This window comes from Aquarana catesbeiana, linkage group LG13, assembly GCF_042186555.1.
Source record: "Aquarana catesbeiana isolate 2022-GZ linkage group LG13, ASM4218655v1, whole genome shotgun sequence".
Lineage (NCBI taxonomy): Eukaryota > Metazoa > Chordata > Amphibia > Anura > Ranidae > Aquarana > Aquarana catesbeiana.
The window spans coordinates 98,927,465-98,955,321 of NC_133336.1; the positions used below are offsets into that span (position 1 = coordinate 98,927,465).

The following is a 27,857-nucleotide window of genomic DNA, read 5'->3' on the forward strand; positions in this document are numbered from 1 at the left end:
AGGGGGTTCAGTGAAGGTGTCTGGAGGGTCAATGTATGTGTCAGCGGGGTCAATGTATGTGTCAGGGGGGTCAGTGTAGGTATCAGGGGGGTCAGTGTATGTGTCAGGGGGGTCAGTGTATGTGTCAGGGGATCAATGTATGTGTCAGGGGGTTCAATGTATGTGTCAGGGAGGGTCAGTGTATGTGTCGGGGGGGTCAGTGTATGTGTCAGGGGGAGTCAATGTATGTGTCTGGGCGATCAATGTAGGCATCAGGGGGTCAGTGTAGGTGTCAGGGGGGTCAATGTATGTGTCAGGGGGGTCAATGTATGAGTCGGGGGGATCAATGTATGTGTCAGGGGGATCAATGTATGTGTCGGGGGGTCAATGTATGTGTCAGGGGGATGATAGCCAATCAGCTTCTAACTTCAGCTTGTTCAATTAAGTTTTGACAATCAGGGGGGTCAGTGTAGGTGTCAGGGGGGTCAATGTATGTGTCAGGGGGGTAATGTATGAGTCGGGGGGATCAATGTATGTGTCAGGGGGATCAATGTATGTGTTGGGGGGGTCAATGTATGTGTCAGGGGGATGGTAGCCAATCAGCTTCTAACTCCAGCTTGTTCAATTAAGTTTTGACAATCAGGGGGGTCAGTGTAGGTGTCAGGGGGGTCAATGTATGTGTCAGGGGGGGTCAATGTATGAGTCGGGGGGATTAATGTATGTGTCAGGGGGTCAATGTATGTGTCAGGAGGATCAATGTAGGTGTCTGGGGGGTCAGTGTATGTATCAGGGGGATTAATGTATGTGTCAGGGGGTCAATGTATGTGTCAGGGGGATCAATGTAGGTGTCTGGGGGGTCAGTGTATGTGTCAGGAGGGTCAATGTATGTGTCAGGGGGATCAATGTATGTGTCAGGAGGGTCAATGTATGTGTCAGGGGATCAATGTATGTGTCAGGGGGATCAATGTAGGTGTCAGTGGGGTCAGTGTAGGTGTCAGGGGGGTCAATGTATGTGTAAGGGGGGGTCAATGTATGAGTCAGGGGGGTCAATGTATGTGTCGGGGAGTCAATGTATGTGTCAGGGGGTTCAGTGAAGGTGTCCGGGGGGTCAATGTATGTGTCAGGGGGGTCAATGTATGTGTCAGGGGGGTCAGTGTAGGTATCAGGGGGGTCAGTGTAGGTATCAGGGGGGTCAGTGTATGTGTCAGGGGGGTCAGTGTATGTGTCAGGGGATCAATGTATGTGTCAGGGGGGTCAATGTATGTGTCAGGGGGGGTCAGTGTATGTGTCGGGGGGGTCAGTGTAGGTGTCGGGAGGGTCAGTGTATGTGTCAGGGGGAGTCAATGTATGTGTCTGGGCGATCAATGTAGGCGTCAGGGGGTCAGTGTAGGTGTCAGGGGGGTCAATGTATGTGTCAGGGGGGTCAATGTATGATTCGGGGGGATCAATGTATGTGTCAGGGGGATCAATGTATGTGTCGGGGGGTCAATGTATGTGTCAGGGGGATGGTAGCCAATCAACTTCTAACTTCAGCTTGTTCAATTAAGTTTTGACAATCAGGGGGGTCAGTGTAGGTGTCAGGGGGGTCAATGTATGTGTCAGGGGGGTCAATGTATGAGTCGGGGGGATCAATGTATGTGTCAGGGGGATCAATGTATGTGTCGGGGGGGGGTCAATGTATGTGTCAGGGGGGTCAATGTATGTGTCAGGGGGATGACAGCCAATCAGCTTCTAACGTCAGCTTGTTCAATTAAGTTTTGACAATAAAACCTGGAAACTGATTGGTTTCTATGCGGTGCTGCACCAGATTTTGCATGCTGGTGCTTTAGTAAATCAACCCCTTAATGTCATTCTCAATGTCTTTTACAAACAAGTTGAACTGCATTGGCCCCTAGACAGAATCCTGGGGCACATCACTCGCCACCCTAGACTACTCATGTACTGAAACATTTACTCTCTGTACCCTCTACTGAAACTAGCTTTCTATCTATGTACATATAATTTCCTTCACTACAATAGATCTTTGTCTGTAAATGAAAGCACATCTAAGGTCAAAATGTAAAATTATATTCTAACTTTCACATTGTATTTGATATATTTCTAGCCTTTTCTGATTAATCGGAATAGATTTGAAGATTGTAAAAAAAATTATGAAGATCCCCTCTTGTGATCTTCCTTGAATTCTGTGATATATCTTCACTATGTCCTGTGAATCTTCACTGCCGTGTCACAAAATTCACAGAGCCTGCCATCTGAACTACATAGGTGATAAGAGGAGGAGCTTCAGGGGGTGGAGTCAGTATAGGAAACACTGCTTGCAGGCAGCAAGGTACCATGGAATATGTAGTCCTTAGAAACTGAAAGTAAACAGCAGAGGAGAAGCTGCAAAGCATGCAGGGAATCCAGAAAGTTGTGCAAAGAGATAGTCAGCAAACAGGCAGCATTCACAGCATGAAAGAAAATCATTCAAATAATCTTACAGTGGATTTTCAATGATAACTACTGTTTGTATTGTTATTACGATGCTGATGTTATAAAATGAAAGTGTATGCTGTTACCACAGAACTTCCTTAAAGAGGAACTGCAGTCTGCTCACATAATTTGTAATAAAAACATCTTTGCAATTCTGCAGCTTCCCTCCAACCACTTTGCATATTATTTCATATATACTGTGATTCTGTACTTACTAAATATGCTGCAGAAATCTCCCTCCACTGAGCCTGGCTGCATCCATTTTAACTGCGGGCAGCTGAAGCTACTGCCTGTTCACTTCCTGGATTTACACAGACACACAGAGGCACACCTCCATCTCTGCAGCCCTGCAGCTCTCATTGGCCCTCTTATGACTCACCCCCCTCCCTTCCTGGCAAACTCTCACGAGAGTTATAGAGAGAGCTGTGCATGATGTCATAAGACTAGGCTTTTTACCAGACAAGGAATAGGAAGTGGGCTGTATAAAGTATTTACTGGCAGAAAAAAATTACTGAAGGTCTGCTTTAAGCACTTATGGAGGACAGCATCAAGTGCTTTAGCAAAATCCAGATATGTTTCATCTACTGCCCTACCTCTAAGTTACTGCTCAGTGGACCAGCAATATTGGAACGTTCGCTATAATTGCCATTGCTTTGAAAATAAATAATTTTCTAACTGTGTAATAAAGAAACTTGAAGAGTGACTTCCTTGCTTTTTTTTGTAGGAGGAGTCTGGTTGATAAAAAGCACCAGCCTCACAGTGGCTAAGTGGGTAGCACTTCCACCTAGCAGCACTAGGGTTGTTGGTTCAAATCCCAACCACAGCACTACCTGCCTGGAGTTTGCATGTTCTCTTTGTACTTGCGTGGTTTCCTCCCACACTCTAAAGACATGCTGGTAGGTTGATTGGCTCCTGTCTAAAGTGGCCTTAGTCTGTGTATGTATGAATGTGTGTTAGGGACCTTAGATTGTGAGCTTCTTGAGGGCAGGGGGTGATATGAATATACAATATATATGTAAAGCACTGCATAAATTGATGTTGCTATATCAGTACCTGTAATAAATAAACACAAAACCCTACTAAAAATTAATGTACATGTGCTTTTCATGCATTCCCATTTACATCTGTGGGGCCAAAAATGCAGTATGCTGCACCAAAAGAAACAATTGCACCTTTTTAAAAATTACACTGCACAATGTTGTATTGATGTTAGCGGGCACCATAGCCCATAATGTGATTTCTATTGTCGTGCAATGCAGTATGACAGCATACGTAGGAGAAATGACTCCAGCGTAAACAGGGTTGTAAAACTGCAGCAAGTGAGTGGAACTGCGAAGTCCAGCAAATTAATTTTGCTGCCCAAACTCCCAAGAAATATAAGCAGCCAGCAGGGTTTTATTAGTGTCCTCTGAAATATGAGTTTTAAGCAGATTTAGCCTTAAATTGCTATTGTTTTATGTGTCAGGTACTTTCATTGAATAAAACACAGTAAACATGGTTTAGAACAATGTAGCTTTCACACAGTATTGGCTAAAATATCTTTATAATGGAGATTGGGCAGCTCATCATCTATTGTAACATTTCATATTTATTTTCTGTAGACAGCATGTTCCATTCTAATAAGCTGATAAAAGCTATGTTATAAAAGAAAAACAATAACAAAACATATTTTTATCACCTACTTACTAAAGTCTCTAATCCCATGTATTGCCATCTGGTAATTACCACACTCAGCAGTAGGTAGAATTCAACAGTGTAACAGTATGTTAGATGCTCTGAAACATGCTAAAGATTAATGATTCGGGGGTTACCATCAGGCTGCAGGCCTTGACAACATATGATTCTAAAGCTGGTGGTTTACTAAAATAGTGCTTCCAGCTTTATTTTACTATGTATCCCTTTTATTACAGCAAATATTTTAAAACTAGGGACGAGCTTTATGTTTCGGTCGAACATGAGTTTGACTCGATCATTGGCTGTTCGATCGTTTGTCAAAATACGAACATTATGTGGCATTCGCGCCAAATATGAGCGGCGTGTCGTGCCCCATAATGCACTGCGACAATCTGATGATTGGCCAAGCATGCACTATGACCCGCATGCTTTGGCCAATCACAGAGCCGTCAGCAAAGAGAGCCATAATTGGCCAAAGGCAGGATGCTTTTGGCCAATTATGGCTCAGGGGCTCAGGGGTTAAGTCCATGCCCCACACTATATAAGGCCGCCTGCACGTCGGCCCTGTGTAGTGTGTTGCTGGCTTTGACCGAGAGAGAGTGTCATTTCGTTTAGATTGAGCAGGCAGGCGATTCAGTTAGCTGCAGTGTATTTAGTATATATATATATATATATACATCCAGGCTTGTATATATATATGTTCACTGTATCCAGTTTAGCTAAATATGACTGCAGTCCGTTCCTGGTGTACTGTTTCTAATATACTTCAGGCAGGCATGTGATTCAGTTAGCTGCAGTGTATTTAATATATATATACAGTCAGTCTCATATATATATATATATATATATATATATATATATATATATATATATATATATATATATATATCCACGGCATACAGTTTAGCTATATCTCACTGCTGGCCGTTCCTGGTGTACTGTTTCTAAGTTTCTAATATACTTCTGGCAGGCAGGTGATTAAGTGATCTGCAGTGCATTAAATATATATACAGTCTCCTACATATATATATCCACTGCATTCTAGTCTAGCCAAGCCTATATCTGACTGCAGGCCATTTCTGGTGTACGTTTTCAAATACACTTTCAGGCAGGGAGGCAGGGAATTCAGTGATCTGCAGTGCATAAAATATATATACAGTCTCCTACATATATATATATATATCCACTGCATTCTAGTCTAGCCAAGCCTATATCTGACTGCAGGCCATTCCTGGTGTACGTTTTCAAATACACTTTCAGGCAGGCAGGCAGGCAGGCAGGCAGGCAGGTGATTCAGTGATCTGCAGTGCATTAAATATATATATATATATATATATATATATATATATATATACAGTCTCCTTCATATTTATATCCACTGCATTCCAGTCTAGCCAAGCCTATATATGACTGCAGGCCATTCCTGGTGTACGTTTTCAAATATACTTTCAGACAGGCAGGCAGGTGATTCAGTGATCTGGAGTGCATTAAATATATGTTCGACCACAGTGTCGGGTACATGCTGCAGGAGGATGCACAGCGTTTTGAAGACTCAGATGATGGTACCCAGGTTGAGGAAGGCAGTAACATGAGCCCAGAGAAAGGGGGTGCCCAAGAAGGACAAGAAACTGGCAGTCATGTTCCCCCAGCTGCAGCATACTGCCAGGTTTGCTCCAGTGACGAGGAGAGAGGGGATGATAAGGTCACTGACTGTACATGGGTGCCTGATAGAAGACAGGAGGAGGAGGAGGAGGCACATCTCCAACGAGGCAGGATGCCCTCCAGGGGGCAGCATAAGGGCAGCCACCCAACTGCATCACACCGCAGAGATCCGCATGTGCAGGGCACTGCTGACACCCCCCGAATTTTGAAAAGTTCTTTGGTGTGGGCCTTTTTTGATACGTGTGCAGCAGATCGCACCTTTGCTGTTTGCAACATATGTCTGAAGCGTATCAAGCATGGCCAAAACAGCAGCCGCTTGGGCACCACATGCTTGACCAGACATATGTCGACCTCCCATGCAGTCCTTTGGCAACATTACTTAAAAGACCCACACCAAAGAACAAGACGGACCTCTCCTTGTTCCTCATCAGCTAGGATCTCCGACCCCACTATATCTTCAGTCCTCTCAGAAACCTGCACTAAGAGGAATGAAGGTGTAGAATTAGGTGTGCCAAGTACTTGTGGGCAATCTGCTATCGCTACACCAACATCCAATTGTAGCAGGCAAATTTCCCTACCCCAGCTGCTAAACTGTCAAAAGAAATTCGGTCTCGGCCATCCACATGCTCAGCGGCTGAATGCTAGCTTGGCTAAATTGCTAGCACTCCAACTGCTGCCTTTTCAGCTGGTAGACTCTACCCCCTTTCGTGAATTTGTGGAATGTGCAGTACCTCAGTGGCAGGTTCCCAAATGCCATTTCTTTTCACGGAAGGCCATTCTGGCTCTCTATCGGCATGTGGAAGGCAATGTCTTGGCCTCGTTGGACAGGGCGGTCAGTGGTAAGGTGCTTATTACCGCTGACTCATGATCCAGCAGGCATGGACAGTGACTTTACCTTTTTTTCACGGCGCACTGGGTAACTCTGCTGACAGCTGGGAAGGATGCAGGACAGAGTGCAGTATTGTTGGAGCTTGTTCCACCACCACGCTTCCAAAATGCTAGTAGTGGTGATTCTGCCACGCCTCTCTCCTCCATCCCCTCCTCTTTTTCTTCCTCTATGGCCTCTTCCTCTGCAGATTTGTCCTCAGAACCAGCGGTGCTCCGTAGGCGTTCAAGGGGCTACGCAAGCACTCAGGCAAAAAGACACCATGTGGTGCTTGAGTTGGTCTGCTTAGGGGACAGGAGCTACACTGGGGCAGAGATTCTGTCAGCTCTGCAGGGGCAGACTCAGAGGTGGTTGACGCAACGCCAGCTTCAGCTGGAATGGTGCTTTGCGACAATGGCACCAACCTCCCTTCCGTCCTCTGACAGGGACACTTGACCCATGTTCCCTGTTTGGCTCACGTCCTTAATTTGGTGGTGCAGCGGCTTTTGTGCAGGTACCTGGGCTTACAGGATCTCCTGAGGCAGGCCAGGAAAGTCTGTGGGTATTTCCGCTGGTCATATAATGCCAGTGCTCGGCTGGCTGACCTTCAAAAGGAATGCAACCTGCCCAAGAACCGCCTCATTTCTGACATGCCCACGAGGCGGAACTCAACATTGGCAATGCTGCAGTGGCTGCACACACAGCAGAGGGTCATCGATGAGTACCTGTGTGAGTATGGCACCAGGACAGGGTCAGGGGAGCTTGGCTTTTTTCGCCACACCAGTGGCTACTGATCAAGGATGCATGCACTGTCCTGTCACCATTTGAGGAGGTCACGAGGATGGTGAGCAGTGACAGTGAATGCATCAGTGATACTGTCCCTCTTGTCTTCCTGTTGGAGCACACGCTTCGTGGAATAATGGACAGGGCACTTGAGGCAGAACAGAGGGAGGAAGAGGAGGACTTCCTTACCTCTCAAGGCCCCCTTTATCCAGACAGTATTCCTGCAAGCCCACTGATCACACAGGAAGAGGAGGAGGATTGTGTCAGCATGGAGGTGGAGCCTATCACTCAGCATCAGCAGCAGTCTTCAAGGGATCGTTTTCAGTTCTGAGAATCCCATGGACATGTACGTGGCTGGGAGGAGGTGGCTGTGGATCCATGTCATCCTTAGTGACCCAGAGGACTCCGGATCAAATGCTTCAGCAAACCTTTGCTGCATGGCCTCCCTGATCATGCAAAGCCTGCAAAAGGACCCTTGGATTCGTAGTATCAAGGAGAGGGATCATTGCTGTCTGGCAACCCTTCTTGACCCACGTTACAAGGGTAGGGTTGCAGAACTTATCCATCCTTCGTAGAGGGAGCAGAGGATGAAACATCTTCTGCAGGCCTTGCAGAAAGGTTTGTGCAATGTGTTTCCAGAGCCTGGGAGGTTACAATTTCCTGGTCCTCCTGAACAACGTATTGCTGAGGTTTCGGTCAGTCACAGAAGGAGCGGTGGAGAAGGTGGCCGTCTGACCGATGCATTCAGACAATTTTTTAGTCCTCAGCCCCAAGGTCTGATCGGTTCCAGCAATCATCGCCAGCGTCTGATTTACATGGTGCAGGAATACCTAGGGGTAAGATCAGACTTGGAGACCTTTCCAACCTTAAATCCACTAGGTTACTGGGTCTTGAGGATGGAACACTGGCCAGAGCTTGCACAATATGCAATTGAGCTACTGGCCTGTCCTGTATCCAGCGTTCTTTCTGAACGCACATTCAGTGCTGCTGGAGGCTTTGTAAACAATCACAGAGTGTACCTGTCCACAGGCTCAGTTGATCGGCTCACCTTCATAAAAATGAATCAGTTTTGGATCACCAGCTACCAAGCACCTGATGCTGATGTAACCGATTAATTTTTCTATGATTGTGAGATCCCTTCAAGACTGCCTATGCTGAGTGACTATCCTGTTATGCTGAGTGACCTATTCCTCCTCAATGTTCATGTTGATAGTTTCTAAGAACATTTTTGTTTCAGGGCACCACCACCAGTGCCTAAGGCCCAGTTTTTCTGTCCCCGTTTAACAGGGGCGTATAATTATAATTTTTGCTGTAATATTTCGCAGCAAGGCTCATTCTTGCGCTCAACTAGAGTATCTGTGAGGGGTTGCAGTATTGTGGCACCACCACCAGTACCTAAGGCCCAATTTTTCAGCCCCTGTTTAACAGGGGCGTGTAATTACAATTTTTGATCAAATATTTAACAGCAGGGCTCGTTCCTGCACTCAACTAGAGTATCTGTGAGGGGTTGCAGTGTTGCGGCACCACCATCAGTGCCTAAGGCCCAATTTTTCTGCCCCTGTTTAACAGGGGCATGTAATTACAATATTTGCTCTAATATTTCACAGCAGGGCCCATTTCTGCGCTCAACAAGAGTATCTGTGAGGCTTTACAGTGTTGTGCCACCACCACCACCGCTTAAGGCCCAATTTTTCTGCCCCTGTTTAACAGGGGCACGTAATTACAATATTTGCATGTCATGACATGACGCCGGTTTGTTTACAGGTGATCGCTCCGACGGAGCGATCACCTGTAAACAAACCGGCGTCATGTCATGACATGCAAATATTGTAATTACATTTGACGGAGCGATCACATGGTTTACCGTGATCCGTGATGCGCCGGCGGTCAAGGACGTTCTCGGGTGCGCGCCCCAGGGTGTGCGCGAGAGCAGGATTCTGGGAGGACGTCCATGGACGCCCACCCAGAATAAGCCGACTGCGCTGTAGCTGTCTTTCGGCTATGGCCCGGTCGGCATGTGGTTAAGCATTATTAAAATCACTGCAGTTAATGTCTAAACCGCTGACAGCAAAAGTGAGTACATCCCTAAGTGAAATTTTCCAAACTGGGCCCAAATCAAATTGGTCTGCATGGCTGTCTTCCCAGTAGGAAGAATCTTCTAAAGATGATGAACAAGAAAGCCTTCAAACAGTTTGCTGAAGACAAGCAGACTAAGGACATGGATTACTGGTCTGATGTGGTCTGATGAGACCAAGATAAACTTATTTGGTTCAGATGAGTGTCATGATCTGGGGTTGCATGAGTGCTGCCAAAACTCAGGAGCTACAGCTCATTGAGAGAACCATGAATGCCAACATGTACTGTGACATACTGAAGCAGAGCATGAGAGAGACTGAGCCACAGGGTAGTATTCCAACGTGATAATGACCCCAAACACACCTCCAAAATGACCACTGCCTTGCTAAAGAAGATGAGGGTAAAGGTGATGGACTGGCCAAGCAAGTCTCCAGACCTAAACCCTATTGAGCGTCTGTGGGCATGCTCAAATGGAAGGTGGAGGAGAGCAAGGTCTCTAACATCCACCAGCTCCGTGATGTCATCATGGAGGAGTGGAAGAGGATTCCAGTGGCAACCTGTGAAGCTCTGGTGAACTCCATGCCCAAGAGGGTTAAGGCAGTGCTGGAAATTAATGGTGGCCACACAAAATATTGACACTTTGGGCCCAATTTAGACATTTTCACTTAGGGGTGTCCTCACTTTTGTTGCCAGCGATTTAGACATTAATGACTATGTGTTGAGTTATTTTGAGGGGACAGCAAATTGACACTGTTATACAAGCTGTACACTCACTACTTTACATTGTAGCAAAGTGTCAATTCTTCAGTGTTGTCACATGAAAAGATATAATAAAATATTTAAAAAAATGTGAGGGGTGTACTCACTTTTGTGAGATACTGTGTACATATATTCATATATTTGCACGTTTTTTGTTCTGCACTCCTGTTTTCAGCTGACAGCACGCTAAAGCCTTCTTTTGGCTGATGTCACTCAGCTGGTCCAGGCTTGGGTAAGATCCTGACTGTAAAGTCGGTCGGGATCTGCCCAAATGCCTGACCTGGCAGCTGGATCAGCCTCTCGGCAAGCTGCTGGGAGACTGAGCCAGATGCTCCCACCCCCTTCACAGCCCAGTGCTCCAGTGACCGCTGGAGGGGCAGCGCAGAGAGACGGTGACTTCTCAGTGAAGACTCAGTTTTTGATCGCTCAGTTCTCAGTCTTAGAAGCGGTAGGGGACAGATACAGCATTGGATCGATGCTGTATCCACCTAGGTGAGTATATATTTATTTATTTGAAAACTGAACTTCTCTTTTAACAAGGGGGCTTGGGTGTGCCCAACCTGACTAAATACTACCAAGCAGCTCCAATTTCGCTATGCTACAAGCCACCTCCGACATTCCATTTTGGGTGCCTCTCGAAATCCCAAGCAGTGACCTGATCCCCATAACAGCTTTACTGTGACTAACACATAAATTCAACCCTCCCTCCTTCAGTCCCTAATGCTACATAGCATAGATTCAGTCCACTACTCGGGCAAGTTAAGGTCCCCCTTGATGCTTCTTTTGCTGCTCTTGAACAATCTCTTATTCCCTACTGGACTAGAAAGCGGTGCCTTCACATGGTGGTCATCCCATGGCTTTATGGCTTTACACATGTTCACCATTTCTTGTCTTTCCATGTATTTCCTCCCTGGACCACTTTCAAAGAACACAATGTTGCATTGAACTTGAAATATTACAGATATTTGCAAATCCTCCATTGGATCACGTCCTTGCGTCATATCTCCAACTTCCCCTTCTGTAAAACATGATTTAAACATATCTACCTACACTCCCCAGCACCCCCACACTGTTTTTATAATTTAAATTGTTTTGGGCCCTTATCAATGCTCTCCTATGTGAATCAATGCAAATGGGATCTTGGTGCATCCATGGACCTGGAGGATTCAAGCAAGGTCTGGTAAGCAATAGCTAAATGTTCCTATAATACAACTAGCCTAGAATCAACTTACAAAGTTCTCTTTAGGTGGTGCTGGGTTCCTGCCCACATATCTTATGCCAGGGGTCTTCAAACTGTGGCCCTCCAGTTGTTCAGGAACTTCAATTCCCATCATGCCTAGTCAGGTCTGTGAATGTCAGAGTTTTACAATGCCTCATGGGAAGTGTAGTTCGGCAACAGCTGGAGGGCCGTAGTTTGAGGATCCCTGTCTTGTGCAAACCCTCCCTATAGTTATATATGCTTTAGGGGTTGCGGACAGCATGGTGATGTTCTCTATACATGGTGGTCCTGTCCAAAATTGTTTGCATTTTGGTCTAGAACCTTTGGCCTACTTCAGACCATTTTTCATCTGATAGTCCATAAGGATGCTAAATTGGCTTTACTTCACTACCCTATACCCTATCTTCTCACCAATAGAAACTGGCTATGAACCTTCTCTTAGCAGCCAAGCAGTTGATCGCTAAGGCCTGGAAGAAACCATCAGCATCCTTCCAAGAAGTTAAGGAACATATTACCATGATGATGATTATTGATAAGATGTTCAGCATCCTAAACGACTCTCAGCCTAAATTCCTTAAAATATGGGAGCTGTGGCTCCAGTACGCCTTGCCCTCAGTGCATATTACCAGTATGTCCTACTTCTGAATTGTCCGACTGTTTTACTCAGGGTCCATTGGGTCTTTTCCCTTTCCCCCTGCTAGGGCTTATGGACTCCCTCTCCCCCCCCTTTTTCTTTTTTCTTTTCTGTTCTCTTCTTTCTTTCACTTCTTTCTTCATCTTAGTAAACAGACTCTCTCTCAAGACTCCCTGCCTTGGCCGATCCCTAATGATGTTCAACAGTCCTGGCAATCAGAGTGTCAGGAAACTGGATTGTTTAATTTTGCTAATGGTTTTCTTTAAGTTGTTAGTATTTACATTTTAATCATATATTTCTGTCCTCCTGCATTGGCAATTCTGTTTATTTTTTCTTAAATTTCAATAAAATATTGAACAAGAAAAAAATGTAATGTATATCAAACTAATATAGTTTAGTATAGCAAATATGGGGGCTGCCATTGTGAGTCCTTCTGCAGTGTGTACTATCTAGGTCTGTTTCATATCAGCACGTTTTCTGAGCCTCCACAAATAAATTTCCCAGATATTAACATCCTTATTATAATAATTGTTTGTTTTTTTTTTTTTGTTTTGCTTCTTTTTTTTACAATAGATGCCCCATCATGGAACATTTAGAACCCGCTGTAAATTATACTTCTATTAATTCTCTTAAGATTGTTCTGTTAAATATTGTTGTGAAACTGTCACTGCTGAGAAGACTGAACATTGTTGGTGTGTAAAATGTTGTAACATGGATTTTGTAATGATAAAGCTTGGTAGTTGGAACTAAATTTGGCAATTAACTGGTATAAATTAACAGATCTGCCAATTATTAGGAATAAATATTGGCTTAGTATAAATCTCCAGTGATTTGTGAAAATGCTTCTTTTATTGATTTCCATGTGAATAACCATCCCTACTCAAGAAGTCTGCTATCACTAAAATTAGGAGCAATAATCCATGTGGAAAATTGCTGAAATGAAATGTCTTTGTAACACAAACATAATAGAGAAAGCAAGTATTTCATTATGTGCAGACTCTGTTTGTTGCTGTTGTATCTAAGTATGGCTTTTATAATACTATTCCACGGGATAAATAGAGCAGTACTGCAACATCATATAAAAGAAGAGTACAAATACTTAAAGTAAACCTGAAACCCATGAGACAAAATAACCTAAAAGCAGGAATAATTTTGTCTGCAAATATTTTGTTTTATTTTACTCTATGCAAATAATTACTTTCGGACTTGGAAATCAAAGCTAAGCTGGAGCCTACCATTGCATACAAATTTCCCCTGGCTTAGTGTCTCTAAAATTGTTGTGGGACTAACACGCATACATACAAGTCAGGGAGCATACTTTCGGGTTCTTCCTTCGCTTGCATAACTTTATAAATAAATGGTAAGTTGTTAAAGTTTATTTAAACTCAAAATCTATTTTTCAATATGTTTCCTTATTGTAAACCATTTTTCTATTGTTTTTATTTTATTTTATTTATTTATTTATTTATTTATTTATTTATTTATTTATTTATTTTTGCAAAGTTTCTTTCCTGGAGGTCCTGACAGCACTTTTTGAAAAATATCAAACAAAATGGATCTCAGCTCCCACTTCCATCCACCATGGGTTGGTGTGGTGGATGTTTGTCCAGTTTGTCTGGCTAGCAGATTATTACCAATAATATGAGGGATTTGCAATAAACTGAACTGTGGAAAACTATTTTCATGGTTTATTAAGTAGTACAGACTATGGCTATTATGTGTTTCACACTCATAATCACTGTTTTAAAGCCTGATGCAGGCTAACACTGCTAGGCCACTAAATACCTTGCAATTAGCATACGTGTTGTCAACCTGCCATGCACTTTTCTTCAGTTGGCCATTGAGCTACCTATCTAAAAAGACCTGATAGGCATCTCTATGGCCAGATGAAGGAGTACATGTGGCAGGCTGACAGCACTGCTGATAATTGTGAGGCAGTGGCTTAGTGTTATCAGCTTGCAACAGGTATCTCTGTTATTGGCAGGATCTCCAGGAAGAAAGTTTAGCATTTTATTTATCACAAAAAGTGATCTGCCAAAAGAAGCCATGAACAGTAAGGTATGATGACAAATACTGTATGCTTAAACAATGGGTTTACATACACTTTAACAGCATCATTTTTCTTTCACTTTTTTTTAACCTTTTGTTGCATCTCAGTACTGTAAATCGAAATACATTATGGGGTTGATTTGCATCTGTGCATGGTAGCCAATCAGTTTCTGACTTCAGCTTGTTCAATTAAGCTTTGACCAAAAAAAAAACCTGGAAGCTGATTGGTTTCTATGCAGAGCTGCACCAGATTTTGCAATTACCAGTTTTAGTAAATCAACCTCTTTGTAATAATATGGCCACTTGTAGCCTCCTTTGGAAGCCTGTGTGAAGGGTGCCAATGCAAGATAACACTTGGGGGACAGGGACAGAGTATTATAACCCTATATGTTGTACTATGACCTTCAAGGCAGAATAACCAAGGATATTTTAGTGAATGCTGCAAATGTAAAATATTGAAATTACATTTAAAAATACATTATCATGATAAAGCCTATATTAGGTTTTAAAGTGGTTGTAAAGGCAAAGGTTTTTATTTTTTTTTTTATCGTAATGCAGTCTATGCATTAGGATAAAAAATCTCCTATGTGCAGCTACCCCCCTTAGCCCCCCTAATACTTACCTGAGCTCCCTCTCGATCCAGTGATGATACACGAGAGCCATGAAGTCCGGGGACTCTCCCTCTTGATTGGCTGAGACGCAGCAGCGGGTGCCATTGGCTCCCGCTGCTGTAAATCAAAGTCATTAAGCCAATGAGGAGAGAGAGGGAGTGGGGCCGATCTGCGGCTCCATGTCTGAATGGACACACAGAGCAGTGGCTCGGCTCAAGTGCCCCCACAGCAAGCTGCTTGCTGTGGCGGCACTTGGCAGGAGGGAGGAGCCAGGGGAGTCGGCGAGGGACCCGAGAAGGGAAGGATCTGGGCTGCTCTGTGCAAAACCACTGCACAGAGCAGGTAAATATAACATGTTTGTTATTTTTAAGCAAAAAAAAAAAAAAAAAGAGACTTTAGTATCACTTTAAGGTCCATTCACACCAGCTGTGGTGGGACTGCATTGGGCAGCTATTCCAGTGCAGTCCCCCCACAAGACAAGCCACAAGGACCAGTTAACACCACTAAGTTGCAGGCAGCTTGTGATGAAAAAAACGACTGAAGGCAGTACTTTTTTCCAGCGCAGCGCAGGTCACTGCATGACGGCCAACTGAACTTTATGAAATGTCACTGTGTATACTGCCATTGGTTTCCACTGCTGTCAATCACAGCCAGTGAGCAAATGAGGAGCTCTGTGTGTGAATGGACAGGCAGAGCAGCAGCTCGGGAGCAAGCTCGCTTGGGTGCCCCCACAGCAAGCTGCTTACTCTGGTAGTACTCTGCAGGAGAGAGGGGCCAGGAGAGCCAGTGGGGGACCCGAGAAGAGGAGGATTGGGGCTGCTTGGTTCAAAACCACTACATAGAGCAGGTAAGTTAAACATGTTTGTTATTTTAAACAAATGCCTTTAATATCACTTTACATAAGTCCTTTCAGATAAACTTTCCCGGTCACTGCAACTTCTCCACCGTGATCCTTGTAAACTAGAAATATATATGAGGCTCACCAGAAAATGCTGACCACTTAAAAATAAGTGAGTCAAAAAGCATTTTTCCAGGTGGATTTTCTTTGGCGCAGGCCAGAGGGTTTTTCATAATGTATCCACTCCCCAGTCACCACCAAGCTTGTTTTTTCTCGGTAAAGAAATAGGTTAGAAGAAAAACATCTCCATAGTGTATTATGTATTATTGGTTGGAAAAAGATCAGACTCACAGAAAGAAAACTGTTATCGCTATCTCAACACAAGTAAAATCTTATGTTCTACTTAAAAGCTCACCAGAAATCTAAGATTCCACACATAGTCATGACTGCGTTTTTTCACTCTACTCATAAATGCGACAACCCCCTCAACCAGGACTTTCTTTCTTTTACTCCAGAAATCATGCTGTCCATGCACCATTGCTCAGGAATGGTATAGAGGCAGAAAAATGTGATGTAGTGTAGTACGTTGACATAATATGCACATTTAATTATGTTCACAAAAGATATTAAAGCATCAATCCACTTCCCTGCTTACCAAACATACTGTATAAAGCACTCTCCACAAAGGAAAAGATTGTGTGTCCCTTTAAGCCACTAACCACAGGTACTCCTCATAATACAAAGGCTTAGCAGACCGGTTTGACTCACTATAGTGAGTCACAGACTATTTTATCCACAAAATAATGGTTCATCTCCTTCATAACAATCCCTTCAGTTTTCATCGCCCTGAAAAGTGAAAGAGCCCCAAGATGTCCTCAAATGGCCTATATTCCTCAGTTCAGCTTAAGCTCAGACCAAACAAAGAACTCCCTTAGTGTAATATAGTTAAAATACAAAGTGCTTTATTTAAAGTGGTTGTAAAGGTGATAGTAATTTTTTTTAACCTTAATGCTTTCTCTGCATTAAGGTAAAAAAACTTTTATGTGCAGCCCCCCCCCCCCCCATCAGCTCCTGCTTTCTCCCTCTTCTCCCTCACTGGACTCAGGGCCATTGGCCTACCGACTCGGGATCGAGTCAGCATGTGTGCCACCATAGGAAGAGGCCCCCGATGTTGGAACATGGAGAAGAGGAGGAGCCCAAAGCACCGGCGAAGGGACCCCAGAAGAGGAGGTTTGGGGCTGCTCTATGCAAAACCATTACACAGAGCGGGTAAGTCTAACATGTTTGTTATTTTAATTCATCATATTTCATTTTTTTACTTAAAAAAAGAACATTTATAATTACTTTAAAATAACTTTATAAAAAACAAATAGACTGACACCTCCTAGCTTTTGGAGCAGCCTTGACCGGGGTCTCTGAACTGGACAGAGGTCACTCCCCAATCATCTCCTCCCTTTCCCACCTTCTTCTCTCCTCCTCTCTGCCCCTTCTGTGCTCCTTCCCTTCTTCTTCTCTCCTTCCTTTCCTCTCTCTACATCTACAATACACAGTAGTTATTGGCCTTACTTTTGCTGGAACCAGATCTCAACTTTTTGTGATAGCACTACCAACATGGTTTGATACCATTTTTTGTACCTGTTTGTTTTTGCTCTTTATACTAATGTTTACTAAACTGATGAACCTTCTTTTGCATTGTATTTGTCAAAGCTTGCTTCAGTGAACGGAGCTGTGTTTCTACATATCTTTATTGTTTGTACCGGAACTTGCTGTACTTATACCTGTTTGATTAAATTCAATAAAAATAATAAACAATAAAAAATGCTAACTCATAAAAAAAATATGTAGCTGCTTTAAAACGGTGTCACAGATTGGCATTTCTGGGTGCGCTGTCTGATAATGCCACCTCAAGTCAACACGTTTCGTCATTACAACATCTTCAGGATGTGGGTCACACCTGATGTATGCACACCTGAGTGGTACTTGCATACAGAAATGTATGAACACAGAGTATGAATGTATGAATGCAGACAGTCCGTGTTTGCGGCATTGCATCCCTGTACACAAGTACTTCTCAGATGTGCATATATTGGCTTATATCTGCTGCATATTTCAGCTTGTCTTTGATTTTGACAGGCTGCTTACAGTAGGCTGTATGTTTCACTTGTGAGTCCTGGGCAGAGACTAATGCCTCATTTCCACTGAGCGGATCGGTTTGGTTCGGTATGGTACGCTATTTTGAGTGTTTCCATTATGAAAGCGGCCCATACAACCAACCAACATCCTGCTTCAGATGTTGGGCCATAGAAAATGGTACGGTTTGGTTAGGGCGCAGCTACGATACATTCCACTGATTGGTGGACGTGTGATGCCCTGCTAGGCATTTTTTCTAAACCCACGTATAGCCCCTGTCAGTCCAACTTGCAGTGGAAACGCTCACCTGAATAGGCCTTCCAAACTGTACTGACCCAAACCGATCCGCTCAGTGGAAACGAGGCATAAATGTCTGAATGTACCCTGTACGGCCCTTGCGTCCATGTACATGTACCATTAGAAGTAACTTACTGCCTAAATCCAACTACATTTATGGAACAAATCCTTAAAGACTGTATGCAGCTGAAAAGCAAATCCTGATGCCTTTGACCCCTCTCTGTTAATCCTGTCCTCCCATTACCTTGGTACTTTAATCCACAACTGAAAAAAAAAGAATCTTGTCTCTTTTGATGAAAGGAAAAGCGAGTGCTTGTCCTTGGGGTTGTTCCTACATGTATAACATTCTACATTTTAGTGATAGGGCATGAACATAACTTTCTGATATTGTAGCAGCTTGGGGAGTGGAAATTCTAGAAGTTATAAACAAAGCAGGAAAAAAAGGCTTAAAAGCCATAGAAATCAGTCATTTTATTTTTCTGCTTCTTTGAGTAGGCTTGCACAGAATGAGTTTCTGTATATTGCCAACAAGGAGTGTATACTGGGAAAATAGATGTAATCATAATATACCATTTAAAGTAATGAAAAGGAAACATTTGAATCAGAATGTGATAGCAATAAGATTGCAGGAATTACTCCAGACAGTTGTAAGAAATTGTGACATCTTTTTTTGAAGTCTGATATTAGAATTTACTAACCTCTTAAAGCTTTCTCCAAACAGCACACTATTATTTGGCTCATGCCCTTGAGGATGTTACAGCATTCTTTCTCCATTAATTATTGCCATCTCACATCCTCTCTAAGAAACGTGCGTTAGGTTATTAGGTGAAGGAGAAACAGTTACTAAGAGAAGAGGAGATTGGTATTGTAGCAGAAATAGTCTCAACTGTACACATAACAGCTATTATACTGTAGCTAGCTGTATAGTGGTGATGTAAAGGTCTCTGTAGGCCTGCTATTCATTATGTTGATCCGCTCTTACAGATGTGGGCATTTTTTCTCACTGCAGTTTGTTGACATATTGACTGATGTAACCCCAAATATGTGTTTACCATATTATAAGAACTTTTCATCTTTGTGTTAAGTGGAGCCCTGCTTCAGTTCCTCTCCCTTAAATCTCTTGTTGCAACACCTAGGGCCTTCTTCATTGCTGAAGGCAGAGACACTGTGGACGCAGGAAGGTCAATCTTGCATAGCACTTTTTCTACAACACTGAAAGAGATATGGGAATTTCTAAGAATAATTGTGCAGCATAGGAGTTGGCAAGTAAATGACAAAAGTCATTTACATTGGTTGTATTATTCTTCCAGCAATGCTCTTTGGCTTTAGCAGTTAAAAAGAGTTGGTCTGAGATCTTCCCAACATAGTGATCCATCTTTCTGCTGCACATTCTATAAAATATAAATGATACAATAAAATTTCTTGTTTTTTTTTCAAAAAATTGTATGTCCTATGATGGTACCGAAAAAATCCTACTGCCCCGACAATTTTTTCTTTCCATTCTAAAAAATAAATGAAAAGTCTAGTTGGAGAATAAGACTTATTTTTAAAAGCTGTAAAAATTGGGCAGTGCAAGAAACTTAACCACTTGCCTTCCTGGCACATATACCCCCTTCCTGCCCAGGCTTCCTTGCTGGCTCTCGTGCACGTGATCGCACATGGCCGGTGGCGATTGCGCCCGCCGGCCATGCACATCGGTTCTTCCATTGTGCAGCGGGGGCGCGTGCCTTCGGGCGGCTCTTAACCACTTCAGCCCTGACAATTGCTCGGTCGTGTGACGTTGTACCCAAACAAAATTTACGTCCTTTTTTCCCACAAACAGAGCTTTCTTTTGGTGGTATTTTATCACCTTTGTGGTTTTTATTTTTTGCGCTATAAACAAAATAAGAGCGACAATTTTGAAAAAAACACAATATCTTTTACTTTTTGCTATAATAAATATCCCAAATTTAAATAAAAAAAACTAATTTTTTCCTCAGTTTAGGCCAATATGTACTCTTTTACATATTTTTGGTAAAAAAAAATCAATGAGCGTATATTGATTGGTTTGCACAAAAGTTATAGCATCTACAAAATAGGGGATAGATTTATGACATTTTTATTATTATTTTTTTTTTTTACTAGTAATGGCAGTGATCAGCGATTTTTATCGGGACTGCGATATTGCGGTGGACAAATTGGACACTTTGACACATTTTTGGGACAATTGACAATTATACAGAGATTAGTGCTATAAAAATGCACTGATTACTGTATAAATGTCACTGGCAGGGAAGAGGTTAACACTAGGGGGCGATCAAGGGGTTAACTGTGTTCCCTGGGTGTGTTCTAACTGTAGGGGGGATGGGACTGACTAGGAGAGGAGACAGATTGGTGTTCATGACAGATCGAGAACGGGGATGTGTGTGTCTAAACACACATCCCCGTTCTCGATCTGTCATGAGCGATCACGTCATCGCCGGGCACTCGCATCGGCTCCGGGAAAAACTTCAGGAAGCGTCTTAAAGAACCAATGTATAGCTATGACGGCTCATGCAGGGGAGCCAACCTGCCGCAGTATAACTGTGACGGCTGGTCCGGAAGTGGTTAAAGGGGACGACGTACCCGTACCGGGTTTTGCCCAGCCTGCCATTCTGCCGCAGTATATCTGTGAGGCGGTCAGCAAACGGTTAATCACCACTGATGAGGTGGCACTGATGAGCGCTGATGGCCACTGAAGAGGTGCCACTGATGGGCACTGATACATTACACTGATGGGCACTGATATGCTGCACTGATGGGCCCTGCTAGGCTTCAATGATTGGCACAGATATGCTGCACTGATGTGCACTGATTGGCACTGATTGGCACTGATGGGGCTGCACTGATAACCAGGGCACTGACAAGCCAGTTATCGGGATCAGCTGGGATTGGACACTGCTAATCACATTGTAAAGATCTATTTTCATTGGCTCTTACCCTGATCAGTGATGCGCTATGTACAAGGGACACACACGGCTCATTACGATTGCCATGCTTCCAAACAAAACAGTTGAAGATTGGATCCCGAAAGAAGACCAGCCGAAGATGTCAGCAGCTGACAGGAAACTCTTGAACACCACATTGCTGGAGTGGAAGTGAGTATAGTTCCACTTTAAACAAACAAAGCTCTTATCACTGATGTCACAGAGGTATAAAATAAATAAAGTAGATTGCCAGTATCTAATATAAACGGAAGTATTGAGCCAGCTGACTCTTTAGAACTAAACTTCTGGCAAACCGCTAAATAGGCAGATGAAATATATACAGTTGTGCTCATAAGTTTACATACACGGGCAGAATTTATGGTTTCTTGGCCATTTTTCAGAGAATATGAATGATAACACAAAAACTTTTCTTTCACGCATGGTTAGTGTTTGGCTGGAGCCATTTATTATCAATCAACTGTGTTTACTCTTTTTAAATCATAATGACAACAGAAACAACCCAAATGACCCTGATCAAAAGTTTGCATACTCCAGTTCTTAATACCATGTATTGCCCTCTTTAACATCAATGACAGCTTAAAGTCTTTTGTGGTATTTGTGGACGAGGCTCTTTATCTTCTCAGATGATAAAGTTGCCCATTCCTCTTGACAAAGAGCCTCCAGTTCCTGTAAATTCTTGGGCTGTCTTGCATGAACTGCACGTTTGAGATCTCCCCAGATTGGCTCAATGATATTGAGGACAGGAGATTGAGATGGCCACTCCAGAACCTTCACTTTATTCTGCTGTAGCCAATGACATGTCGACTTGGCCTTGTGTTTTGGATCATTATCATGTTGGAATGTCCAAGTACGTCCCATGTGCAGCTTCCTGGCTGATTAATGCAAATGTTCCTCCAGTATTTTTTAATAACAATCTGCATTCATCTTGCCATCAATTTTGACCAAATTTCCTGTGCCTTTGTACCTCACACATCCCCAAAACATCAGCAATCCACCTCCATGTTTCACAGTAGGAATGGTGTACCATTAGTTTCATCATAGGCCTTGTTGACTCCTCTCCAAATGTACCGTTTATGGTTGTGGCCAAAAAGCTCAATTTTGGTCTCATCACTCCAAATGACTTTGTGCCAGAAGGTTTGAAGCTTGTCTCTGTGCTGTTTGGTGTATTGTAAGCCAGATACTTTGTGGCATTTGCGTAGTAATGGCTTTCTTCTGGCGACTCGAGCATGCAGCCCATCTTTCTTCAAGTGCCTCCTTATTGTGCATCTTGAAACAGCCACACCGCATATTTTCAGAGAGTCCTTTATTTCACCTGAAGTTATTTGTGGGTTTTTCTTTGCATCCCGAACAATTTTCCTGGCAGCTGTGGCTGAAATTTTAGTTGGTCTACCTGACTGTGCGTTTGGTTTCAACAGAACCCCTCATTTTCCACTTCTTGATTAGAGTTTGAACACTGCTGATTGGCATTCTAAATTCATTGGATATCTTTTTATATCCCTTTCCTGTTTTATACAGTTCATCTACCTTTTCTCACAGATCACTTGACAATTCTTTTGCTTTCCCCGTGACTCAAAATTCAGAAACGTCAGTGCAGCACTGGATGAAAGATTCAAGGGTCTGTCAGGAGTCCAGAAACTTATTGACCTTTCATACACACACACTAATTACAAACAAACAGATCACAGGTGAGGCTGGTTACCTTTAATAGACATTCAAACCCCTTTGTGTCAACTTGTGTGCATGTTATCAGGCCAAAATCACCAGGGTATGTGAACGTTTGATCTGGGTCATTTGGGTAGTTTCTGTAGTCATTAAGATTTAAAAAGAGTAAACACAGTTGATTAATAATAAATAGCTTCAGCCAAACACTAACCATGAGTGAAAGAAATGTTTTTGTGTTATGTTTCATATTCTCTGGAAAGTGGCTAAGAAATCATAAATTCTGCCAGGGTATGTAAACTTATGAGCACAGCTGTATATATAAAGAATCGATTTTACCTGCCAAAGGATGTGTAGTTCTCTCAATCCAGTTCCGGTTACACAGTTCCAGTTACACAGTCTTTTCTCTGATACAGTCCCATAACACTTACACCCTTGTTCTTTCCCGGGCCTGTTACTGGACAGTGAAAGGAAAAGCAGCACACTAATGAGCTCCTTTCTCTGTCACTCTGCTCTTTCCTCCTATCAGCATGCTTCTTGCACTACTACACAACTGATGGGTTCTTTGTGCTGCTTCCACCTCCCACTGTCTAAGCTATGCTGTTTAGGGACCGTGAGAGGTAGATACTAAGTCAAATTCAGGTGCTTGCACTGATTTTATTATATAAGCACATTTAATGCAGTATTTATCCTCAGTTTAAGATGCTTCCAAGCTCATTCAGAACTCATTGACAGGTGCAGTTGACCTCCTTGTGACTTGCATTTGATCTGCTTCAAACTGGTTTTGCATTCTCAGTAGACTTGTATAGGAATGCAAATTCTGTTTAAAGTGAAATTAAGCCTGTTGACACAGGACCTAATGAACACAGAGCTGCAGTAACAGGTGTATTTTATATCAGCCTGGATGTCAGCTTTAAAAATTGCATTACTGTCCTCTGATAACAAAAGTCATTAAGTTCAGTAAGAACAATTGTGGTTGGTTTGGGGAGCAAGGGAATTGCATTGGAGACGGGAGGGCTCTCATCTCTACCATTATGATTAGAGATGTATAATGCAATGCATAGAGAGCAGTGTAAAAAAGGGCTGTGACAACCAGAACACAGAAGTGTTGCTAAATTAAAACCTCTCAAAAAAATTTTTTTTAGAAATGTAAAAAGATTTCTTTTTTTCAGATTTATTCTCAAAAATAGGGGCATAACCAACACACAATAAATCTAGTCTGATCATTTTTCTGTTATGTGTTTATATCCAATGCTCTCGCTTTTTTAGATTTCTTATGGTGAAAATACCGTTTTGCTAAAAACAAAAACCCGTTATAGATACTTTCATTGATGTTGCATGTTTATATTAAGCTGCCGCAAGAGCATTTCACCTGATAAATTTTCTTAACTTCGGATTTTGCCAAGAGAACATTTGGTCCCTGAGGTTCACAGGTTTTGTCAGCCAAGTGAGGGCTGACCATTCTTGGCTCATCACACTGAGCAGATGAGGAGTGAAGCAGTCTAGTAGTTAGTACCTCATACTCCTGTTTGGATAGTACTGCAACTATGAAGACAGTGAGGGGATAAGGTGGTGTTGTGTGTTGGTGGGATCTATGTAGTAGAGAAAAAGTATAAACTAGAGAAAATATAAAGCAAAGCAATCATTAGTTGATGAAATTGAAGTCAGTAACAACTATATGACCTTTTATTCCTTAGAGCTGAAGCCAATTGTGTTAGTAAAATCCTTTTCCTGGTTGTACTGACTCTTTTTATCTCCCATTATCCTCTCCTAAATTTATACTCTGTTGGTATATAGCATCTAACGCATCCTCCAAAGTTGAACAGATAAACAACGGTTTAGTAAGGATTAGTGGTTCTTTTTAGCCAAATGTGGTCATGTCTGGTAAAATCATGTGTATTTGAAAGAATTTCCTGAAATACTTTATAATCAGCAGCCGATTAATATCAGTGTCAAACATGTCATAGTTACACCCTGTGAAATATTGATCTTCAGTGTTTTCCCTAAAAACAGAACATTACAGGCACATTAATAGAACTGTTCTAGAGTATAACGCTATTGGATTCATGACATTTTTTAAATGGACTTGGAACAGTAATTTCTTGGCAAGATCCCCGAAATTGGCCTCTAAAATCCTTAGGGTTGATTCACACTTAGCTGATACATTGTGGTGTATTTAATGCATGCAAGTTAACTTAAATTACATTATGTTAACCCAACTCACCACAGTAGACCTAAATCTTGACCTGCAATATTTTTGTAACATAGTGCACCATAATTATGTAAATAATGGTACTGTGCAGTTCTTTGCTGTATTCAAAAAAGCCTGACACAGATCATCCCTGTGGCATCCTCTCAACTTTTGACTTGTTACAATGTTGTAAAGAACACACAGTAAGGCGCAAACGCCAAGAGCATTATCACCATACATTTTTTTTATTCAATATGAATTTGTTGATATACTCACATAGATAGTAAGAGACAAGCGCATCAATGGGAACTCCAGCTGCAAGGCAAATGCGTCTATCCAAACATAGCACAGTTGAAACGGCTAACATGTTTTGGGGGTCGTACCCCCCCAGAGATTCAGCTCTGAGGAAGGGGGTACTTATTCTTAATGAATACATTTGTTTATGGTGGTAATGCACTATGCATTTGTGCTTTCCTGTGTGTTCTTTACAGTTTAGCAAAGATTTCCGAATCTTCGAATGAAGCATTATGGATGGAAGCCATTGGATGTGCTGCTGCTTGAGTGCTAAAATGTTTTTCGATTTCCATGTATTTACTATTTTTGGTATAAGCATTTGGTACAGATCAAACAGTCTGCATTTCAGGTACAGAGAAAGTAAGCCAAATACATGAATCAACAATAAGGCAAACTGGTATCCAATAGACACTGTAAAACGATCAGTGAAGATGTGACGTTTTTACTGGAGTGTATCTCGGATCAATGAGAAGAGTAACAAATCGGTACACAGAGGGGTTGATTTACTAAAGACAAATAGACTGCACTTTGCAAAGTTGCACTCTGCAGGAGCAGTTGGTCCAGAGCTTAGTAAATGAGCAGAAGCTCTGCTGACTTCCATCATCCAATCATGTGCAGGCAAAAATGCTGTTTTATTTTTTTTCCTTGATGTGATTGGGTATTCTTTGCAAAGTGAAGCTTTACCTCATTTACTAAGCTCTGGAGCTTTGTACAACAGCACTTTGCAAAGTGCACAGCCTATTTGCCTTTAGTAAATCAACCCCAAAGTGTCACGTCATACGTATAGGACAAGATGGTCAGCCAAGATGGAGAAGAAAAGTAGGAGGAAAAGAGAGTGTGGGAAAGTAGAAAGATAAAGTAGAAGTAAAAAAAGGGGGGGGGGGGGTAATGAGAGAGGGTATGAAAAGGCCCGTATTATAGGATGAGAGAGGGAAGGGAAAGAGAGGGAGGCTGGGAGCGCTAGAGTGTTTTTACATGTACTTTTGTAAAATGTTGCACTCTGATTTTACAAAAGAGGAGACTGAGGAAAGGTTTCCTTCTTCCTGCAGCAAACCAATGGCATCCTCTCAGATATAGCACATACACTTAACATAAGCTCACGGACTGCTTTTTATTAACAATACAATTTTTTAAATTAAGTAAATTTAGTTACTGTATATGGTAGCATGCCAGAAATATACTCATGAAAACATGTTAAGTTGTTGAAAGGTGCACTTTAACTTGGCATGCTTGGGTAATCTGGAAACACTAAAGCAGGCATATTAAAATGAATGCAGCTAGAAATACAACTATGGTATATAAATATCAATTTCCAGAACATTTCACACTTTGTTGTAATTGTTCTTGTGGAAATATCATTCTTTTCAGTCCTGGCTTTAGTAATATTTTAGTTAATTGTTGTCTCCTGCCCTGGTGATTGGCACTCTGAGCATAGCGGAAGAGAAAAATCAACTGAGCTGGATAAATCATCTTAGTAAATCATTGATGCTGTAATAATTAGGATTTATTTTTTTTTCTGTTGAAAAGCTCAAGAAGTATCATGGGAGAAGTGTGTGCAGAAGCACACTCCTTAAATAATGTTGCCAGTTCAAAGGTACTTTCAGACATCAGAAATCGGCCAGGATGTGGCTGGTCTCCCCATTAAGGGAGAAGCGCCTATGCAATTCCCCTGACAATAATAAGTCAGGGAAATGTTTATTTTACCCCTAGAGAGTGCTTAGCCAGGCTTTATTCAAAGATTTCTTGAAGGACCTAAGCATTCATACACCCATAGATTTATTTCGATTAGCATGCTATTCCATAAGAATAGACGATTCTCTAGTTAACCTACAAGAAAACCTAATTGGAGTCTGCATCTGATTGGATGCTGGTGCTGTTCAGCCAATCATTTTCTGCCCAGCTTCCCCAATTTTTTGAAGGGTGCTGAGTGGAGTGGTGCTGAAAGATCCACCCACTAAATGAATTTCCTAATGAACCATCTGAAATCCTCTCAGCTTACAGCTAGCTTTACACACATGCACATTTTTCTTGATATAACTTTAAACAGTTGTATTAGGTGAATGTTATCTTAAGTCTATAGGTACCGCAGGACAATCATTCATGCTGTGACTTTTTAACATCCTCACTATGACAAATGTTCGCTATGCATGTTATATTCACTTTGCAGGTTCTTTAACAAAAGGAGAGCAATATCTAATGCGATAGGTTCACATGGAATCTTAAAAACGATGTTCTCTTGCAGTGTTGTGCCTAATTAAATAAGACTTATGTCACTTAGACTCCTTTTCCTAGGTTTCCTTAGTAGGTCTGTGTAATTTAACTTTTCGTGTCAATTCTGTGTCCTCTGCCTGTGTAACAAGTTATTGTAAGTGTTACTTAGTACCTTCGTATTATACAGTATGTGCTCCCTTGCATTGTGACAAAGCTCTTTTTTCTTTTTTTTTAACACCAAGCTGTTCACTCAGACTGATGTTAACCTATACAAAGGCAAATTATTCTTGAGAGTGCCTCTAAAGAAAACTGGCTTTAGAGGCTCCACACTTATGTACACTTATGTATGTTGTGCTTTCTCCTACTTGGGCGCATACTTTGGGGATTTGTGATTTCTATGATAATCAAAAATAACTCAAAAAATAATTAAAATAATAGATAAAAATAATATAACTGTCAGCTAGAATTATATTTCCCTTATACATTCT

The 27,857-nt window shown here is 42.2% G+C and overlaps 1 protein-coding gene across 1 annotated transcript in view; it reads right to left on the reverse strand.

The window, feature by feature from the left end:
• CHRM5 (cholinergic receptor muscarinic 5) overlaps positions 1–27,857 on the reverse strand; it is a 331,849-nt gene that overhangs the window by 205,882 nt on the left and 98,110 nt on the right. The gene's annotated exons all lie outside the window — the stretch shown is intronic.